General features: G+C 48.1%; 1 protein-coding gene across 2 annotated transcripts in view; it reads right to left on the bottom strand.

Annotated features, from left to right (window-relative positions):
- Positions 1 to 19,353, bottom strand: part of c9h8orf76 (chromosome 9 C8orf76 homolog) — a 160,583-nt gene that overhangs the window by 125,280 nt on the left and 15,950 nt on the right. For both annotated transcript variants that reach the window (XM_049730389.2, XM_049730390.2), the window contains exon 10: positions 3,313 to 3,362. The gene's annotated coding sequence lies outside the window, so the exon portion shown is untranslated. The remainder of the gene's footprint in view (positions 1 to 3,312; positions 3,363 to 19,353) is intronic.

Here is a 19,353-nt window from a genome sequence, read left to right as displayed (position 1 = left end):
TGTTCTTCCAAAATCGAGTCAATCTCAGTCATGCCTTGCGATACGAACGCCCCAACTTTCACGCTACATTTTTTTTACTCGAGTTGGTCGACAGCCGCACATTTCAAGTCATCACAAGAGAGGAAGAATATTCATATAAAAACATCATGGGTCCAGAAATATCAAACAATGCGCAAGTATGATGGTGACTGAACACTGCAGCGCCAGCTAAGCTAACATGTTCGCATGTGTTTATCAGTATGCGGCCGGCTAAGCTTGCATGTTAGCATATGTTTATCAGTATGCATGCAGTAACCTGTCAACATTGAAGGCGACGGATTAGCGAGCCTCTTTGGAGTTGGTCAGAGGAAGGAGGGCAATGTGAACACGCGCTCGGATGACACACCACGATGCGTCTGCTGAGTCAAAGCCGTTCTGTGGCGCCGCCAACAACGAATGAATCGCAAGAAATCAACATTTTTCACGTCACAATCACACAAAGTCATTGAGCGGACCGACCACGCAAAAATTTGCCAGCGTTTCCGCTGGCAGGTGCGAATGTCGGCCGCTTAAAGGACATGGTATGCGACGCCACGTTTTGGCTCCTTTTCTGAGGGATTACTGCCGTGCGGGGCTTGTGCTGAGGCGGCGAAAATAAGAGCAGGACCAGACCGGAGGAGGGCCCAATGTTTAACGGGGCCCAGGCGCCCATGGGGAAGAGGCGGCGGAGGCGGCGGCGGTTTTAGGGAAAGCTTTCTAAATATAATGGGATCGGCTGGCGGAGGTAATCCGGCATCTTAGCCGACCGACCTAATGGCGCATGCATGTTTCCCAATAAGCGCTCTTTTTTCAAAAGAGAAAATACACGGGGCAATTTCCACAGTTTAGGCTCAAAGTGCGTGCAAATGATTTCATTCACCTGCTAGCAGAGAACAGGCCGCCCCTCCACTCGCGGGGCAAATTAAATTAAACGTTGGAGAAGGCAAACTTGGCGGCTCCACAATGGATTTACGGCTGTAAATCTGATGGAGCTCGTTGCTAATGCGCTATAAATCCTCGCCTTTCATTACGGCATTATATGAAACGCGTCGGAATGGAGCCATGGATCCAATTTGACATTCTGGTACCGGAGCGCTTGTGCACAGCTTCACACTTAAGCCGTCTAAAGCTAATACATAAATGTAACATTACATATATAGATACAGTGGGAATGAGCAACGGATGTTTTTGCTTTTTTTTTTTTTGGGGGGGGGGGGGGGAAATCGGCTGTTGTAGTACATCAGATGATTGTTGATTTACGACCCAAAATGGAGTGTAATGACGTCTCGGCAACAATGCTGCTAATCGGCTCAGCTGTTATTATGATGGCAAATATGGATCATAACGTGCGCGCTCTTTCGCTTTTTTTTTTTTTTTTTTTTTAAATCATATGTTAATGTCGCACAACCGCGCCATGATTTGAAGGCGGAATATTCATAAGATGCTAAGAATTGAGCAGTTTATTTCTATTTATTATTATTATTATTATATATGAATGAAGTTGATTTTGCTCCCAGGCGTTTTGGAATTTGGGGTGGTTGAGTTGAGGTTGAGTCAAACTTTTTCCATCTTCTCAAAAGTGTCGATGGCGTTCCGCCGCCTTCGCGCAATGTCACCTTGTACGTTTTCGTTTTTGATGTTTCCCCCCCAGAAAGAGCCACAGAGTCAGACGTTAACTTCAGGTGCTAGTCGGGGGTCCATTTTTTTTTTTTTTTTGGGGGGGGGTGCCCTATGGCGCGCCGGTTGCGGGCGGCACGTACGGGGCCTCATTGTGGCGAGATTATGTAGGACGAGCACGGCGTCTGCTAATCCGCCTGTGGGAGGGTGCCGCACGCCTGTGAATTATTGCACTTTGGGAGAGGCGAAGGGAGAGGAGGGGAGGGGGGGGGCGATGAGAAGGAGCGCGAGAAGAAGAAGAACGGCCCTCGGCTGTGATTATGAAATGGTCTGTCACAGATTAAGGCTACGGGGATGCAGAGGCAGAGATGAGCCAGAGCCTCCCACAGACGAGCAAACGGCGGGCGAGTCGGGCTGCTTTCACTTGAGCTTACCTGAGGTGATACATGCCTCGCATCCATCCTGGTGCGAGGGGGGGGGGGGGGAGCGTGAAAACAAACAGCCTGCAAATAGGCTCGCCAATGAGAGAGAGAACCAGGGAAGAAAGGCGCCCGAGGAAAAAGAAATAAAAGAAGAGAGACGGGGTGTTTGGCACTCACTAAAATAAGACCTGTGAGGTGGCCATTGTCTGTTTCCTTTGGTGATAAAGAGCCCACACTCTATTTGTCTCTCCTCGAAAGCACAGATACCTCCAGATGATTCTTTTTCTCATGTCAAGAGAGGAGACTACATCCAGATCTTCTGTTTTGTGGGGGGGGGGATCAAAACAAATAAATAAATTCAACAGCGAGGAGTCCTAAAGACGGGACGAGCACAAGGTTTACTTGCGTATAAAAGGCTCATCCCACAAGAACTCCAGACGTGATGTGTTGACAAAGGCACACATATAAAGGTTTCAAATGACTTTTTGTTTTGGTTGCGAATATGGCGATGGAATTCGGCTGCTGCCGAGTGCAGGGGCTGATCTAGTCAAACAGGCCGCAGGAGCACCCTAATATCCTAAACGAGTTGCATTTTAAAAATAACTCAATAAACACTTTTCTGATGGACAGGTTTGAGTGTGTGGTTAATAAAAGTTGAAGAATGTCAGACGCCCATTTTCTGTAAAAAATAAATCAAATTGGGGACACCCCTGTTCTCATGTATTTAAATGCACCATATAAACAATGTTCTTACGACATGACAGTGCTTGCTTGACAGAAAATGTCCTCAGAAATGATCCAATACAAATCTTGTCCGCCGCGTTACGTCATTATTAGATCAACGCGGAGATCTTGAAGAAATGAAGTCTGCCGAGGAAATGAAAGAGATCCTAGACAAGGCTTTCAACGTGAGCATGTGCGCCGGCCGGGAAGGTATCACGCTCATTACAACGGAGCAGGGTGACTTATTACGGCATCTGCGGCGACAACCCTCGCCACTTAATTGTCCTCGCCGCTCGCCACTTAATGAACGTAATTACCGCCTTCCTCGGCGTTCGCCCCGTGATTAATTGTTACAACAGTCCTTTGTTGGCTCGTCGCAAATTGCCGCCGCCGCCGCCGCCGTCGTTTTGACATTGGGCAATCACGGCGTGCGTATGTCGTGAGGAGGAGGAGGATGGGTGGGTGGGTGGGGGGCACTCAAGAGCCACATTGAGAGCATTGACGGGATTACTGGAGGAAGTGGAGGACTCACCAATCAGTCGTGGAAGCTGTCACTCTTCTTGGTGGAGAAGAACAACAAGTCTGGAGAAAGAAGGACATATTAGCTGGGAAATATGCAAAAATCACATCAATAACAACACACGGCGGACGCCGGCCGTGACGAGTGTCAACTAAGTCCAAAAAAACAACCCCCCCCCTCCCTCGGCAATTATCTCGGACGGGTCTGGCAAGACGAGCTCATTGAGAAGCTGTCGCCCAGTTAAGCAAAGCGCATTTTAACAGCGTCGGCTTAATAAGCCGTGGCCTAATGCAATAAGGTGCCATTTGCCAATCAGCCGTGACTAAGGCAAGATCTGTAGCCGGGTGAAATGAGCGGCACATGGGGGAAGGGGTCGGGGGGGGGGGGTTCGTCTCCAGGGCAGACCCGCTGATTAGGACCACTGCAAGATGGGATGGAAAAAGTCAAACAAAATTCAGTCAGAAAGAAAATAGGTGCTGCTGTTTTGGTTAGCAACCGGGTTCAAGTTGTCACGTCTGGAATTTGACCATCATTCAAGATGGTCGGTCTCCACATAACGACTTTGATTCATCAGAGAGCGTTTGGGTGCTGCTGTTTTGGGTTGCAACAATGCTCCAAAGTGAACCATCTCATTGCCGTGCCATGATTGCGCAATTGTGCTTTTTCCTGAGAGCCATCTATTGAGAGAAACGTTTATAGGACTTCATAAAAACATAATGAACTGTAATGTCATTTTCTATGTCGCTGTAAATTTCATTCACTCTTTTATGGCAATGAGAGCAAAAGCACTCAAGTGTCTTAAGTCGACTTCTTGGTCACTAATTGAGACACATCATCTATTTATTTAGGAAACTGTGTATCAAGTTGTTACCCGGGCGTGGTTTGTATGAAGACACACGCGCACACACACACAAACACACACAGACACAAAGCTCGGAGAAGGTGAGTGATGGCTTCGGCGGCGCATCCGATCGCTCACCGTGACAAATGGTGGGCTGACAGCCCGACATGAGAAAAGCCCCCCCACCCCACCCCCACACACTAACATCTAACCTGTGCGGGGGGGGGGGGGGCAGTCGCCAGTTCCTCCATCTTATTTTACCTCGCCATCCCCGACTTTTCTACCTTGCTACTTTCCTGGTCAGAAAAGTCTCCTTGTGACACCCTCCCTCCCTTCCTCCCTCCCTCCCTTTTTCTCTGGGAGTGATAGATTCCCCCTCTGTTCATTTATCCTGGAAGCGGAGGACACGCCGGGTGTGATGCGATCCATCTCACCAGCGACGGCGGGAGCGAGCGCTGCGTCCCTGATCACAGGCCCTATCAATCTCACTCATAAGAGGGCCGGATCAGCGCCGGTGCCACAAGCGCGCCTGGCCGACCGACTTCCTACTGTACATAGTTCACTTTCTCCCCGGTGGGGCCGGGGGGGGTTGGCGTGCGCTCGATAGCGACACCTGATTTCAACCTTTCCGTTTATGTGGAGAGAAGTACAGCACGATTGCGTACAAGGTAAGCAGAGCTGCAGGGTGAGCATCAATTAGCAGTAGCTAAGGCGGCTAGTTTCCAACGAGTTGTGCTCGTCACATTTTACGACAAAATATAGAAACATTTCGCAACAAAAATGTGACAAATAAAATAAAGAAAATCAGTCAATGGATTGTTCTTCTATCTAAGATATGCACATCTGAAAATGTTGCCAGTCCATCATTCGCCAGCAAAACAGGAGTCCAACGGTCTCGGACTGACGGACAATTTTTTTTTAATTGTGAGACTAAAATAAAGAAATGCACAATATGTCACTTTGATGTTATGTGAGTGAGGCACAATGCAAAATGATTGTTTCAAAGTGATCACTTCTAAAAAAAAAAAGAAAGAAAGAAAACAAAAAAACGTCAACAGGACAGCGGCAGGTGGAAAGAAAAAAATTCAAATCAGCATGGAAAGTAAGTGAAATTGCCGCATCCTCCATTTGACAGTTGGCGTTCTATTTTGGACATCCTAAAAGATGTTAAAATAATTGTTGCATTTCCCCCATTGAGATGTAAATACCTTGTTGTTTTTTTGCCAGTCAAAAACTAAAGATGCATAATTTATCACATCAAGCTAAATTGCTAATGACAGCGTGCCTACTTTTAGACATTTTATGGGACAATTGATGCAAAGGACATTTTTATTTGCGTGGCAACCTAACAAATAATTCTCCTCGCGATTGGCCGGAATAGCCCATGGCAAAGCAGTCTAATCATAAAGCGAGGAAATGACACGCCGCATCAACGGACGCGGCAGTCAGTCGAGTGCAGAGCTCGCCGACAAATTGGAGCCTCTTACAGATATTTTCATTTCATAGATATTCATGGAATGGTGTCTGTTTGGGTTATGTAGAACTCACTGTGTTAGTCAGACCAAAAAATAAAGTTTACACTTACATGACAGGAATTGGTTTATTAAAAGCAATTCTGTTTTTTGGGCATCCATTTGACCTGATACACATAAAATATTTGGAATCACCTTGCATTTTTTCTTGTTTTCGAAATGCACAACTGCTCTTATTGACCCGTGAACATTTTCGGAGCGATAAAAGCAACACATCCGATCGCATCAGGCCCTCTGTCGCCTTTAAAAACGCAACAAAACGCTCCGTGACACTCTTGCACACAAACTCAAACACACACACACACACACACTCAACCCCCTCCTGCACACACACTCTGACACGGCTCAAAAAACACTTCCCCGCTGACGTGTAACACTCTCCTCCGTCGACACTTCATAACCTGACATGCATCGCCTTGACACGCATGCCGCACGCACGCACACACACACACACACATCAAGAGCAGTGGGCTGTAAAGCGGCGTCCCTATCCGCCCCAGCAGACGGCATCCACCAATCAAATTAGGCCTGATCAAAACATGCCATTCAAAGCCAAGCGAGGCAAAGGGGTGAGGCGGGGTGAGGCAAAGGGGTGAGGCGGGGTGAGGCGGGGGTGGGATTCCGATACTCTGACCTTGGGAGCAATTAGCATGACCGGGAAGAGAGAAAGGAGCATGCAAGGGTAGAGAGATGGAGATCAAGTGTCTTTCTCCTTCTTCTCATATATGACAGCAATCAAGGAAGTCCTTGTTGTAAATGACATTTGTCTTTTTCCTTCGAGCTAACGTAGAAAAGACGAAAAGCAGCGGCACATCAATAACGTCCTTTTCACTGTACAAGCAAGCGGAGGCCATGTTCATTAATTAGGCGGTCGGTCGGTCGGTCGGTCGGTCATTCATCAAAACCTCAATACGTCAATAGCCGAGCAACAAAACATTGACTGCTTTGGTAATGGATTCAAGGTAGAGCGCTGACGACTTCCAGCTGTGCTCACATGGTGGATGGCACGCTACCTGTTACTTTGCTTCTTGAGTCCAATCACTTGCTACTTCTTATAAAGTAACAAACCCACGGCATCCGCGCTAGCTCGTTAGCCAAAAGAACAACCAACTGATGGAATAACCACGGGATGATCGATTCCGAAATCGTAACGTCCCTTAAATAGTCATTTTGTGCGATTGTCAATTCACGTGACATTAAAGTCTCCCGACATTTTCTCTGCGTCGTCTTTCTTAACAACCTCCCACGGAGCGTTTAAGCTTTCCTCTTTATTTGCTTTACAATACTTGCGCGAGCGAGCGCGCCGGCAAAAGTCACGCTTTCATTATGCTAAACACATTGGCATGAGTCAGGCGCGCATGTATTATTCCCTTCCGATTCTGGTTTTGTCTTTCTATTACAATGGGATATTCCTAATGGGCGGCGGTGGGTGTTGGGGGGGGGGGGGATTAGCATTTGTCTGCATTGTCCCACTGAGCCTCTTGTCATCCTCGATCTGTTGTTCGCACGACGCTCGGCCCGCGACTCGCCCGTTTCACTTTCACTTAGCGGCGTAATTACCGCCGGGCGTCTTCAAAAGCCGAGAGATAAATGGAAAACAAATACAATCAACGCACTGTCTTATTAACCGCGTTGTCTGATCGCCCCCCTCGACGGAAAGATAATACGCTGTCGGTGTGTGTGTGCGTGCCGTGCGTATGCAGAGTGCTGATTGAGTGTCTCCATGAGAATGTCAACGAAGGGTTGCAAATGCTTGCAAAACGACGCCAGTTAGCAATCACCCTGTTAGCAATTAGCGAAAAGAGCCGTTTCACTTATTTGAGACCGCATCGATAGATAACAAATTGACCTCGTGGGCTTTCTTGGTATTTTTCTTCTTTCCAAGTCGGACCGGTCCAAAAAAACGTCCATTTTTGCCCGGGAACCCAAAAACCTTTAAGCAACATTTTTTTGCTCCAACTTAGCGGGTGGCGTTTGGCCGTACGCTGGATCCCTCACGGGTGATTTTGCGGGGAGCCTCCACTGGTTTGTTTGTGTTTGGTTGGGGGAGCTGCTTGTAAACACGGCGAAGTCCAAATTAGCCTCTCGGAAAGCCCCGTGGCCTTGAGTGCCGCTGTCCTACCCCCCAGCTACATTATTGAGCAATGCTAATGATGCGGCGGCCTGCGCTCATTTACTCGCTCTTCCACGCCATTTCGTCAGAGTTTCCAGCGCCGTTTTTTTGAGCGAGTCAAGGTTTTGGTAAACAGCGTCGCTCCTTTAATAAGATTCTTTTGGCTTGTGTGTGCGTGCGTGCGTGTGTATGCATGGACGTTTATTCTGTATGCGTGTAACAAGATAGAGCCCCCCTCCAACCGCCGCACCCCTGTTTACTCAAGCAAATCCTCCACGAGGCCACGGCGCTCCGAGGAGCTCCTGTTAATTGGTCATTAAAAGCGCTGCTTTGTGGGCCGCGTTACATCTTTAAACAGGCCGTGAAATAATAATAATGACGATAACAATAATAATTAAAGCTGCAGAGAGGCGATGAAGGCGCCCTGTTTTTCACGGCCAATCATCAAAATGATTGTTCGTAATTGAGCGGCGGCGACGCCTGTCTGTTTTGGGATACCTGCCTTTCGATTGGGGCTCGTTGGATTAGCAAAAAACGCAAAAAAATGGCTGCTTCGGATTAGATTAGATTTTCTTTCAATTTTGGGCATGAGTCCTTGAGACTATTTTTGCGCAGCGTGTTTTGGTGGGTGAGTAAAACTGTATATATTTTTCATTTTAAAATAAAGATGTTCTCATGTGTCCAAATACCAAGAGTTGGTGCGTCCCCCACACCTAGCGTGACACGAGCGCACGAGGTGCCCCAACCAAGTCATTGTTGGGGTATCAATTTGAGCAGTCAATAATGGTGCGCTGGAGCGTGACGGCGCAGACTTGACCCAGACACGCAGAAAGAAGGCCAGATCGCCGCCACCCTGCGTGACCTCTCCGTCTCTCTCGCCACCTCTCTCTCTCTCTCTCTCTCTCTCTCTCTCTCTCTCATCTGTTTGGGTGGGTCCCCCGCTTTCCCCCCACCACACCAAGCTCCCATTGTTTGCCATGGCGACGCCACCTTCTTTGTCTCAAGTAAAGGCGTACACATGCAAAGATTGTTCAAAGCTTGTTTGAAATGTGACGCACATCATTTCAGGCCCTGCCCCCTCACGTCCTCCTTTGAGAGCAAAGTCAGCAAATCTAAATGAGCATTATTCCAAACTTGAAGATCCAGTCATACAATTTGTCATGTGATCTCTGTAAGACGACACAAAAAGTGACTTTTCCCAAATGTATTTAATCCCAAAGTGGGATTGATCTTTTGCTCACCAAACTGACACTGTACACCATCAATTTAAGAAGGAAAAAAAAAAGGTCCCAAAAGAAACATTGTCCAACTATTGGAGTCTGTTTTGGGACGTCATCCATCTTGCCTTCCTCTCCCAACAGATTGAAAATGCATCCTCGTTAAACATGACGTAGCGTACATTTCTATGTTGCCTTTTGCGCTTAAGTGAAACAAACACACGGCCGAGCGGCTTGATCCGACAATAAATAAAAAAACACGTTTGACTCTATGGAGGAATATGGTTTGGAAAGAAAGAGACAAAAAGAAGAAGGAGGCCTGCGGATTGGCGTGACTAACTAGGTTTTGGCTGCCATCTTCAGGTGGAGCTCAGTATTACTCTCCAGAGGCACATCATGTGATTCATCCATACAACGAGCCCTCGGGCGAAACATGCAGATTGTTCCTTCATGAAAATTAGACATAGCCGTCCGTGAGCTCGTCTAATTTCATTCAATGATTTGTACAAGCCACAACCGTTAAAGACTTGGTCCCAAAAGGGCGCAAGTGTCGAGAAACATTTGGATTGAAGACACTCCGTAATGATGTCAAGTGGCAACGGCTACCTCATCCAATGTGATCTTTTTTGGGGGACAATATTTTTACATTCATTTCAATCAATCCAAATTCTGCAAATTCGCTGCACACGCGACACTAAAAGTGTCAAATTGTCATTTCAAAACAAATGAGCTCAATTTAAAAGTTAAACAAAACCGAGGCAGTGTCTATACTAAACTTCAGAGTCGTTGATGATACGGGATTTTTATTGGCCTGAGTCGGATGTACCTTTTTAGAATCACGACTCGATTTGACATCGGCAACGTCTTCAAGAACCAAACAGATTTTCAGGGAGCCTAAACGGACGAGAGTTGGCATCCCTTCTCCATTTTCCTCAAAAGCGGCGATGCTTTACGGCTGGGAATGAAGGAGTCGCCGTGCAGATATATAGCCCGCTCAAGGCCAAATAATCACATTTGGTTCAGGGGACCATCACAGAATTACGACTCGGGTCCCAGGTAAGCTTTGGCCGCATTTACAAGTGACATATTTCCAACGCTACAAAGCGAGGAGATGTGAGCTCCAAATCACCCCCCCCCCCCCCCCCCCCCCCCCCCCGGGGAGTTGGCGGTATTAAATAAGAGCTACCGTTGGCGCATTAGTGGAATTCAATATGTGCAACGTAATTATGCTGCTCAATAAGCCACTGGAGGAAGATATTCCACTTACACGCTCGGCAGCAGGTCGGGCTGCCGCTGTTTTATGTTTGCGCGTTAACAGTCGAGTACGATGAGAGCTCGGGACGAGGCGAGGCGAGGCGAGACGAGACGAGGAGGCGAGCCACAACGTAGTTTGGGGAGAACACTTGCAACATGGCTTTGATCAAACAAACATCAGCTGGAAGAAATGTTTTGCATGGCCCAAGACTGAAATAGTTGGCCTGAGCAACACTTACCAAAATGAGTTTGAAAACGAGGGATGGGAGGGAGGGAGGGAGGGGCTGTATACTTTTCATGCTGTCCCACTTGCTGAAAGTCATTCTCTCCATAATGCATTAGTGACACTTGTTTATTATTTCCAGTTTTCCAAGCCGCGTCTAGAGGGGGGCGGGCGAGGTCAGCTGCCACCTCCTGACAAATAAAAAACATCTGTCTGTCGTACTGGTGATTTTTGTGCAAATGTGAGGTCATGGGGTCAATTCAAATTGATTCCTGCGAATTTCAATCAAATCAGAAGTTAAAGGGGGGGGGGGGGGTACTTTTGCAACTCCAAAGATTCCATCTGACAATTCATTTTGGGAAGCTGAGGCGTTTGTCTTTGAGGAAATGTGGAAAAGTTGAATTTCGGCTCATGCTGGAGTTATTTTTATGAAAACGGTTGTGGAGGAAAATGTTTCCACGACTACTAAGACTCCATCGGGGGGTGCTTACATGTAGTACGGCGGGAAAAAAAACAACAAGTGGATTTGAACAAGTGCGACGGTCCTCATCGCCATGTGTGAATTAAGAGCAAACACACCAGTGGACTGTGTTAATGACCAATTAACATTTGTTTTTAAATAATAATAAAGTCGACAATAATGACATGATTTGGGTGTAGACATTAAAGCCAATCAGATCTCGGGACACTAACTTCTGAGGAAGGTAGACAAACACACACGCGCAACAGTCAGTCAGGAAAACAACAACAGCAGCAGCAGCAGCAGCAGCAGCAGCAGCACAAACACACTTGCAACATTTTCAAAGGCATAAAACGAAGGGACTTCAAATGCAGCTATTTGTTTGGGGCCTGTTGTCGTGGGAATAGGCAGCGGCGGCGGCGGCGGCAGCAACGCTACCGCACCACCGCCGCCGCCGCCGCCTCATTAGAATTCCTTTCAAGTCGTCCAGCGCGGCCTCCCTCTGTTCCTCTCCCCATATTCCCTGACCCCGACGCATCTCCATGGGGTTGCGGTAGGGGGGCGGGGTACCGCCAAAGGGGGAGGCGGGTACCGGCTCGCGAGCGAGCGCTTTGGGCGTGCCGAGCCAGCGCTTGAACTGGATGTGAAGTTGCGAGGAAAAGCGGAAGAGGGAAAAGCGCCGGCTCTCCTCCTCAATGTTGTCACCTCGCTGCATCACCCTCTGAGGGATGCCAACCGTGTTGTGTTTTTGCCACCAGAGATGCTCCGGTGCACACCTGGTTCTTTCCTGCCACATTCATCATCATTTTTGATCTCATAACTCGCTAGAGGGATCTCCAAAATGCGACGACTGCCGTAGCATTTTGTTAGCGATACGCTCCAACCGAGATGGCACTAAAATACCGATAATAAGTTAGCTTTGGTGCTTTTTAAGTCAAGCCACACCAAGCAAAGCCAAGTAACATTTGTCCAACTTCCGTTTGAGCATGTCGCGCTAATCATTAATGATTATATTATTGTGGTCCGTTCAGCGTTGTCCACTTAGCAGGCTGATGATTTTTAGTTGACTTTATGATTATTTATTTGACTCCTAATACCCACTTGGCAGTTCTAGCGAGGTCACTTTGGCAAGCTGGGCTCAGCGGGCGCCAGACTGCGGGACGCGGGCGGGCGGGCAGGCAGGCAGGCAGGCAGGCAGGCAGGCAGGCAGGCGGGGCTGCTGCCCGTCACAGCCCAATGGTCGCCTGACGGGTCTGACACCGCCCCCACAAACCCACTCCTGAAAGCAGGTGGGAGGATGGAGGAGGTTGGCATTGGGTGGGGGCAATCACTATCCAATGCATTTTCTAAAGAGGGGCACGGTGGCACACTGCCGAGGTGCTTTCAACTTTCCCCCCCAAAGTTTCTCGGGGATCAATGAAGTTTGTGACCCAGGAGTTGATAGATTGAATCAACTGCTACAGGATTGCACCTTGATGATGAAATAAAAAATGGATTGAAAAGGAGAAATGAGGAATGGCTCAGAGAGTGTGTGCCTGTGTCGCAGCATGTGTTTGATGGGGGGGGGGAGGGGGGCAACGCTCACAGATTCTCTCGGGCGTGTCCAGAGCATGAGCCAAGCACATTACGTACAACAGTACGCACACATACACACATTTAGCACTAGTTACTGGGTTGTTTTTTTTTTTTTTTTTACTTGTACTCAAAATTTCAATTGACACAAAGGCCAATCGGTCTCACTGACGCACATCATTCACCAACTCCCGGCAAGTAGGAGTTTTGGTTTTGCCTCAAGTATGGGCATCCTTCACAAGCATTTGATACTGGCACCGGCTCAGCCCTTCTACTTCCACATTTGGAGGTCAGATCAGAGCCACACAAGGCTTTTTCTTTGACTTTCCGTAGCTCTTTGAAGACGCCAAATGGCGCCGCAACCAAATTGCAGGCAGCCAGAGCCGTAATAAAGCAAAAGTGGCGAAAACGTGGACTGCGGCTTTGCAATTAAACAGTAAATGGATCAATGTTTGGATACGTTTGTGTGCTTGGGAAGCGGTGGGGGGGCCTCAGGGGTCCGTCCTAATGAGCTTTGCGTGTGCGTTCCTAATAAGAGCTGGGTGCAGCGCCCACGGCACTGTCATCCCGGGACCGGGCTGACCTTGCTCAGCTGCCGGGCTGTGTCGTTTGCTATATTTATGGCAACCGTACGCACCGGCACCGGCACCTCGCCGTGTGTGTTTCTATGCGCGTGTGACTGTGTGTGTGTGTGTGTGTGTGTGTGCTCTACCAAAGGAGGGGGGGGGGGGGGGGGGATGAGAGGGGAGCACGCTCGGGAAGCAAATAGTGTGTATATCAGCATAATGAATCAAGTGGCAGGGAAAGAGAGAGCGAGAGAAGTGGAAGGGAGAGAAAACCATTATCCCTCCGCTGCGTTTCTGCCCCCCTGGCGACGAAACCCCCCCCTACCCCCTCCCCCCTCCCGTGGTGTTGATCCCGCATTTTTCTTTTCCCCCATTTTTGCCCGTTTTCATGTATTTGCTTGGCCTCATCCTGGGGCCCTCTCCTCACCTGCGTATATAAAAAAAAAAAAAAAATCTGGAGAGATGTGGAATGGAAATCCTAACCCAGACTTGAAACCCGACTTTGACACCGTTACAGACGTTGTGGACATCCAAAGCTGCTCAGAAGGACATGCCGCTGTGAATACTCATCCGGGCCTGACGGTGTGCGGGCGTAAACCCCCCCCCCCCCCCCTAACCTCAGGGCACCGGGGTGTCTGCTTCATTTGCTTGGCACTACACACACACTCATACGTGACCAGACACACATCAATCATCACACACACACACACACGAACACATGAGTATATTGAGATGATAAGCCAACAAGCGCTCAGAGGTGGGGGGGGCTGTTTTGCCGTGACCAAAAGTAAAGTTTTAATTCGTTCCTGGGGGACACTGCTTACTCATCCAACTTCCACCCCGCGGACGCACTTGCCGGGAAATCTATTCAAATCGCATCCCTCTCTCTCTCCCTCCTCCGCCTTTTATTGCGGCAGCCTGCGCCAGTCGGGTGACAAATGGGCGCAGGCTTTACAGAAGTAACGCCACTTTCTCCGCATTTGGGGAGGAAGCGCACGTTGATGGCGTTTAGCTTTGAAGTGATGAAGGAAATCCATTTGCCCACTTCATGTTTAGTTTGCGGGGGTGACAGAAAAGTCATTCCTAAATATTTCTATCAAGCGACTTTGAGAAGATTTTGGAAAACACTGACTTCAGTAAAACTTCCTTTGGACTTTCAGTTTTTAGTCAGAGACGCTGAAAATCGAATGTTTGTTCCAAATTAGACTTTTTGAATGTTATTTTTGACAAAATAAAATCTGCTGGATCCACATGATTAGATTTCATCCTATCGCTTGATCAAATAAATTTGAGAAAATGCACTACAACATTTTTTTTTTTTTTTTTTTTTTAAGGTCAGGGTTTCGGCTTTTAAATTCAACTTTCAAGGTCTCAAGTTAACCATTGGAATCAGGGTTTCACGCCAAGCTGTTTCTTTGTCAATCAAATCAAATACATAGGAATATATTTGAAAATATTTGTAACTTAACTAAATTCATGACACTTACTACAGCAATACACAGGCGCGACTATCACTTGCAATGCGTCGTGTACACATCAAACACCGGTTTGATTGCGCACTATTACCATTTTCCTGGCATGCAAACACACACACACGCACACGCACACACACACACACACACACACACACACACACACACACACACACACACACACACACACACACACACACACACACACACCTACACTGTTTCTTTTCCCCGCATTCTCAATAAAGAAGGTGATGAGCGCGTGGAGCCATAATTAGTTTATTCAGACGTATGAAGCGGGCGGGACGGGCGGAATTTTTTATTATTCCACCGGCAGCCCACCGCCTGCCCGCGCACGCACACAGTCACACACACACACACACACGCACACAACCGCGCACGTGCCGGTGACACCTCCAGCGCAACGGTTGACGGCGAGAAGAGAAGCAGGGAGAAACGCCCGCCATGCACTTGATGGAGCCGTAATGTTCCTTAATATTTTCATTTTGATGTCATTTGCGGCCCCGCTTTTTTAAATATCCGCTCTGTAATAATGTTTAATTTCAAGGGTCAGTCTGCCAAGGAGTATATTAAAGCTGATAAAACTCATTTTCCACGGGCCCAATATCACGCCCAGATCAGGTTAGGAGGCCAGCCTCCCTGAATATTTCATCTTTTATCACGCCGATAATGGGGAGATGACAGAGGCGCATTATTACAATGAGAGAATTGCTCATTTCCCCAAAACGGGCGGGGGAGGAGGGCAGGCGGGACGGCGGCAGCGGCGGTCGAGATGGCGGGCGGCGACGGCTGCCGGGGCCGACGGCTTCGCCGCAAAGCCTTCGCCGCCATGAAAGCAATTCCGCGCAGGTGGCGAGTGTTGAAAGAAGAGGAAAAAGAGAGAGAGCGAGAGAGAGAGAGAGAGAGAGAGAGAGTAACTTTCTCTGAGGAGTTCACTTATTTGATTGCCGGCATGAATAATAAATGTGCGCCGTGTATGCGCTGCACCGCGCCGGTGCCGGCGCCGGCGCCGGGATGCAAAGAAGCAACACAGCTCCAGTGTGTGCATGGGACGCAAACAGCACACTGGAGATATTGAAGATTTGAAATTAGGCTTATGCTCTCAAAGTAGACATTTCCGAGACAGCGCGCCGGTTGACTTGAGATTTCAAATTACAATTGCAGGCCAGACTCCAAGTAGCATTTGGGTTTCATTAGCTTGGCACTAATAATAGATTTGAGGGGTCCCGCTCTGAATTAACCTTTTTAATTGAGCCATTTGGACGGAACAGCCACGGGGCCAAAATTGCGCTCCTCGGGAAGCGCTGGCTGCAGCGGCGGCCGAGTGGCTTAATGAATGGAGCCAATCAAAGGCGGTTTTGGGGCCCACCTGTGTCCCGCGCGGGTCAGAACCATTAGACCCCGCATTAGAGGGCCGTGATGGACGCAAGCGCCGCTCCCGCCGCCCCAATAATGAGGATCATCAGAGGAGCATAATGGCGTATTTGGAGAAGATGAGCCTGAGGGGATGGTTACAAAATCCGTCTTTGTGGCTTCAGCTGATGTTATTTATTTTTTATTTATTTTCCACCTTCTTGAGAGTCCTCAAAATGTTTACGTCTCAACGACATCATTACAAGAAAAAGCCCACTTTGTTTTGAAGCAGACATATTGAGCAAATTGGGTGAGGTTTTTTTTTTTTTTTATGTCATTGTAGGATGCCGTACGTATGTAAAACCACAACACCAGACTAGAGTAAACAGCTTGCCAGTGATGTCAAAACAACTTAAAAAAAATGATAAACGCGCCAGACAATTTGGGTGCACCCCTGTGGAGAAGAACAGGAAGTGATGACTACCCCAAAAGGGTAAGGGAGGTCACCAGAGGCCTGGTACTGAGTCAATCTGTCTGCACCCCCCATCAAATAAACTGTTGAGGAGGCTTGGGAGTGGTAGATTTTTTTTTTTTTCTTTTTCTGTGTACCAGACTGTGGCACCTCGGGGGACTTTTGGAAGAGGAAGAGCCATGCTCCGCGTCTCGTGCTACCAACCGTTGTTCCCTCATTTGATTGTGATCTATGAATAATGTATGGTGGGGGGGGTGGTCCAGGGTGGGGGAGACTGGGTACCTAGACCTTAAAGGGGCTCTGCCACAGTGGGAGTCATTACCCACGAACAGCCACACTGATGAGCCACGCCGAGAAGGAGAGCGAGGCGGAAAACAAATATGTCAACAAAAACAGAAAGACGCCTGTGAAATTTTGCAAGGGCAACGCTCATTGGTTGCCCCCCCCCCCCTCCCCTCCCCAATTCTGTCTCTGTTTTGTTGTTCTTTTCATCTGTTCATTTAGCTATTCATGATCCAAGAGCGGGAAATAGTCAACATCTTTTTCCCCCGTTTGTTTGCAAAGGTTTTATGGTACTTTCAAGAATGTTATCGCTGTAATTCACCAGGAATACAAACATCGGCAAAAAAAAAGAAACACGTCTATTTTGTAAACAACCACAGTGCAACTCAGCCTTTTGCTGGCGGGGATCGGCTCTGGCGACACATTGTTCATCAAACCGCTTTGAAACTTTGAGAAATGTGTTTTGTGACCGCACTCTTGAACCCACGTTTCATAAATGTAGTCGCCAAGTTATGCAACACCAAAAAAAATTTGCTTCACACAAGGCTGGGCAACGGTGTTAGCTTGTATGCTAGCCTAAATAACAGACTAGTACAAACGGAGGTGGCCGGACTTTTGACACATCATTTAAGCCACATTTTGGCATTCGCACACCTTCGCAAATGTTGAGCAATAAAATCAAATTCTAAGGGCAAAGTAAAATCAAGCGACTTGCTACCTAGCACACAAACTGAGTTCACAGCCTACATTATCTGCTGCGTGCATGAAAGGCTCCTGCGGCGCCAGCCAGCCAGCCAGTCAGCCAGCAACGGCGGCTAAGTCGAGGCGTTATCACTCATTCCGACTCCCGTATAACGCGTGGCATGACGGATGGGCCCCCGCGGGCCGGCAAGCGTCGCCGCGCGCTTATTACCGCCGCTCTTAAGTGGGAGTTGATTTAGCTTAAATAGGTTGTTTCATAAGGAGAAGACAGCGGCAGTGTCGCCGGCGCCGCTAGCCTCGTCGCCAGTCTAATTGAATAATGCCTCCTCTACATACCTATTAGGAGGGCTCGGGTACACGGCGTGCCCCGATAATTGCTGATACCGCTCGGCTAATTTGGCCTTCCTCTCGTGCGCTAGGAGAACGGCTAGCTCATCACATTATTGAATCATCCGCAGCGTGTGAGCTGTTCGCTCTCTCTGGAGGTTAGTATCGCAGGTTAGGGAAAACAAAACAAAACAAAAAGAAGCTATATTTAGGTCAGGAATACAATTTTAGATGCATTTCAAACTCCCTCAACCTGAATGTGATTGGAGCACTATTCTCTTGAGTAGTGGGAGAGCATTTAAGTCGGATTTTCTTGCTTGTTGTGCAAGACAACCGTTTCCTGACGTAACCGACAAAGACTGCGTTGCTTAAATGTGCCATTCCCAAAACGGATACAACACGGAAGAAGGTGTTTTAAGCTTAGCCAAGTGCTAGCTAGCCTAGCTGTATTTAGTGGTCGTAGTTAAAAGTTTACTTGATTAAAAAAAAAAAAAAAATCGAAATGATTTTCTTGAAGCCTTTCCATGGTTGTTCTGCTTTCAGAAAGTTTGGGGTCCTGAGCCGATCAAGTTTGGGAATCCCTGCTCTAAAGGATTAGCGGCGCTCGTTGGCATAAGACAGGGAAACGTTGCCATTGTACACATGCTTTTGCGTGGGGGCGGGCGGGAACGACGCTATGACTAGAAAGACATTTCTATTAACAAAAGCCTGATCCCTTTTCCCCGTCTCTTGTTTGCTTTCAGAGATTATTGCTGACGCAACAGCGCGCTGGCATGCACAGTGCGCAAGGCGCGCCAAGGCTCTCGAAGCGAACAAGACGCCGTGGATCCCTGCCAGGAAAGCAGTCGACACTCCCGGGGAAACTTGGCCGTCAATCACCCATCCTCAAATGGAAAGGCAACTCCGCTTCGCACGCCGCCTTCGCCCACGTTGCACAAATAAATAACCGCACGCAAAATACTTTGGGGTGAATGTCTGATAAGGCCTGAAAATGTTGCGACTAAATCCAGGCGCTTGGACTAAATTTAACCGCCGTGCGTGAGCAGCGGGGGAATTTTCTGCAGATCTCATGCCTGGGGTGAGAAATAATCTGCTTGGAGTAGAATTTTACTCACTGGGCTGCTTTTAAATCACATGTCGTTGGGATCTGCAAACACTATTAGAGGAGGGCCTTGACCTCCAACTTTAATTCATTCTTTAATCGTCTTTACCCAGTTGAAATAAGTGCCACTAAAAAAAAAAACACTCACCAAAATGTTTTTTAACAGGATAATTAGCATGCTAAAGTCTGTTTGCCGACTTATTACAAACATACAGGAATAACCGTTCCAATAAATAGAGTGTAAAGAATGACAGTCACCCTTTGACATTGTATTCAACCCAAAGAATGCCAGCAACATGCTAACATTGCCTCCAGAACCCGTTGCGGATGGTTGCGACGTGATGGATAACCGTGGCAGGCTGGCAGACCTCAATGGGCCACTGGGAGGGAAGGGGGCGGGGGGGTCTCCCGTTATGAGTTTCCATTCAAACCCGCGCTCTTGATTTGGCCCTAATTTATGATGCCATTATGGACAATTAGTGGCAGCGCCCCACTCGTGGCCATGCTCGACATGCCAGGTCCTTGGCAAGTTAAAAGGGCAAGCTCG

Source organism: Syngnathus scovelli, chromosome 9 (assembly GCF_024217435.2).
Source record: "Syngnathus scovelli strain Florida chromosome 9, RoL_Ssco_1.2, whole genome shotgun sequence".
Taxonomy (NCBI): Eukaryota; Metazoa; Chordata; class Actinopteri; order Syngnathiformes; family Syngnathidae; genus Syngnathus; species Syngnathus scovelli.
This window is presented reverse-complemented; position numbering and strand designations above follow the sequence as displayed.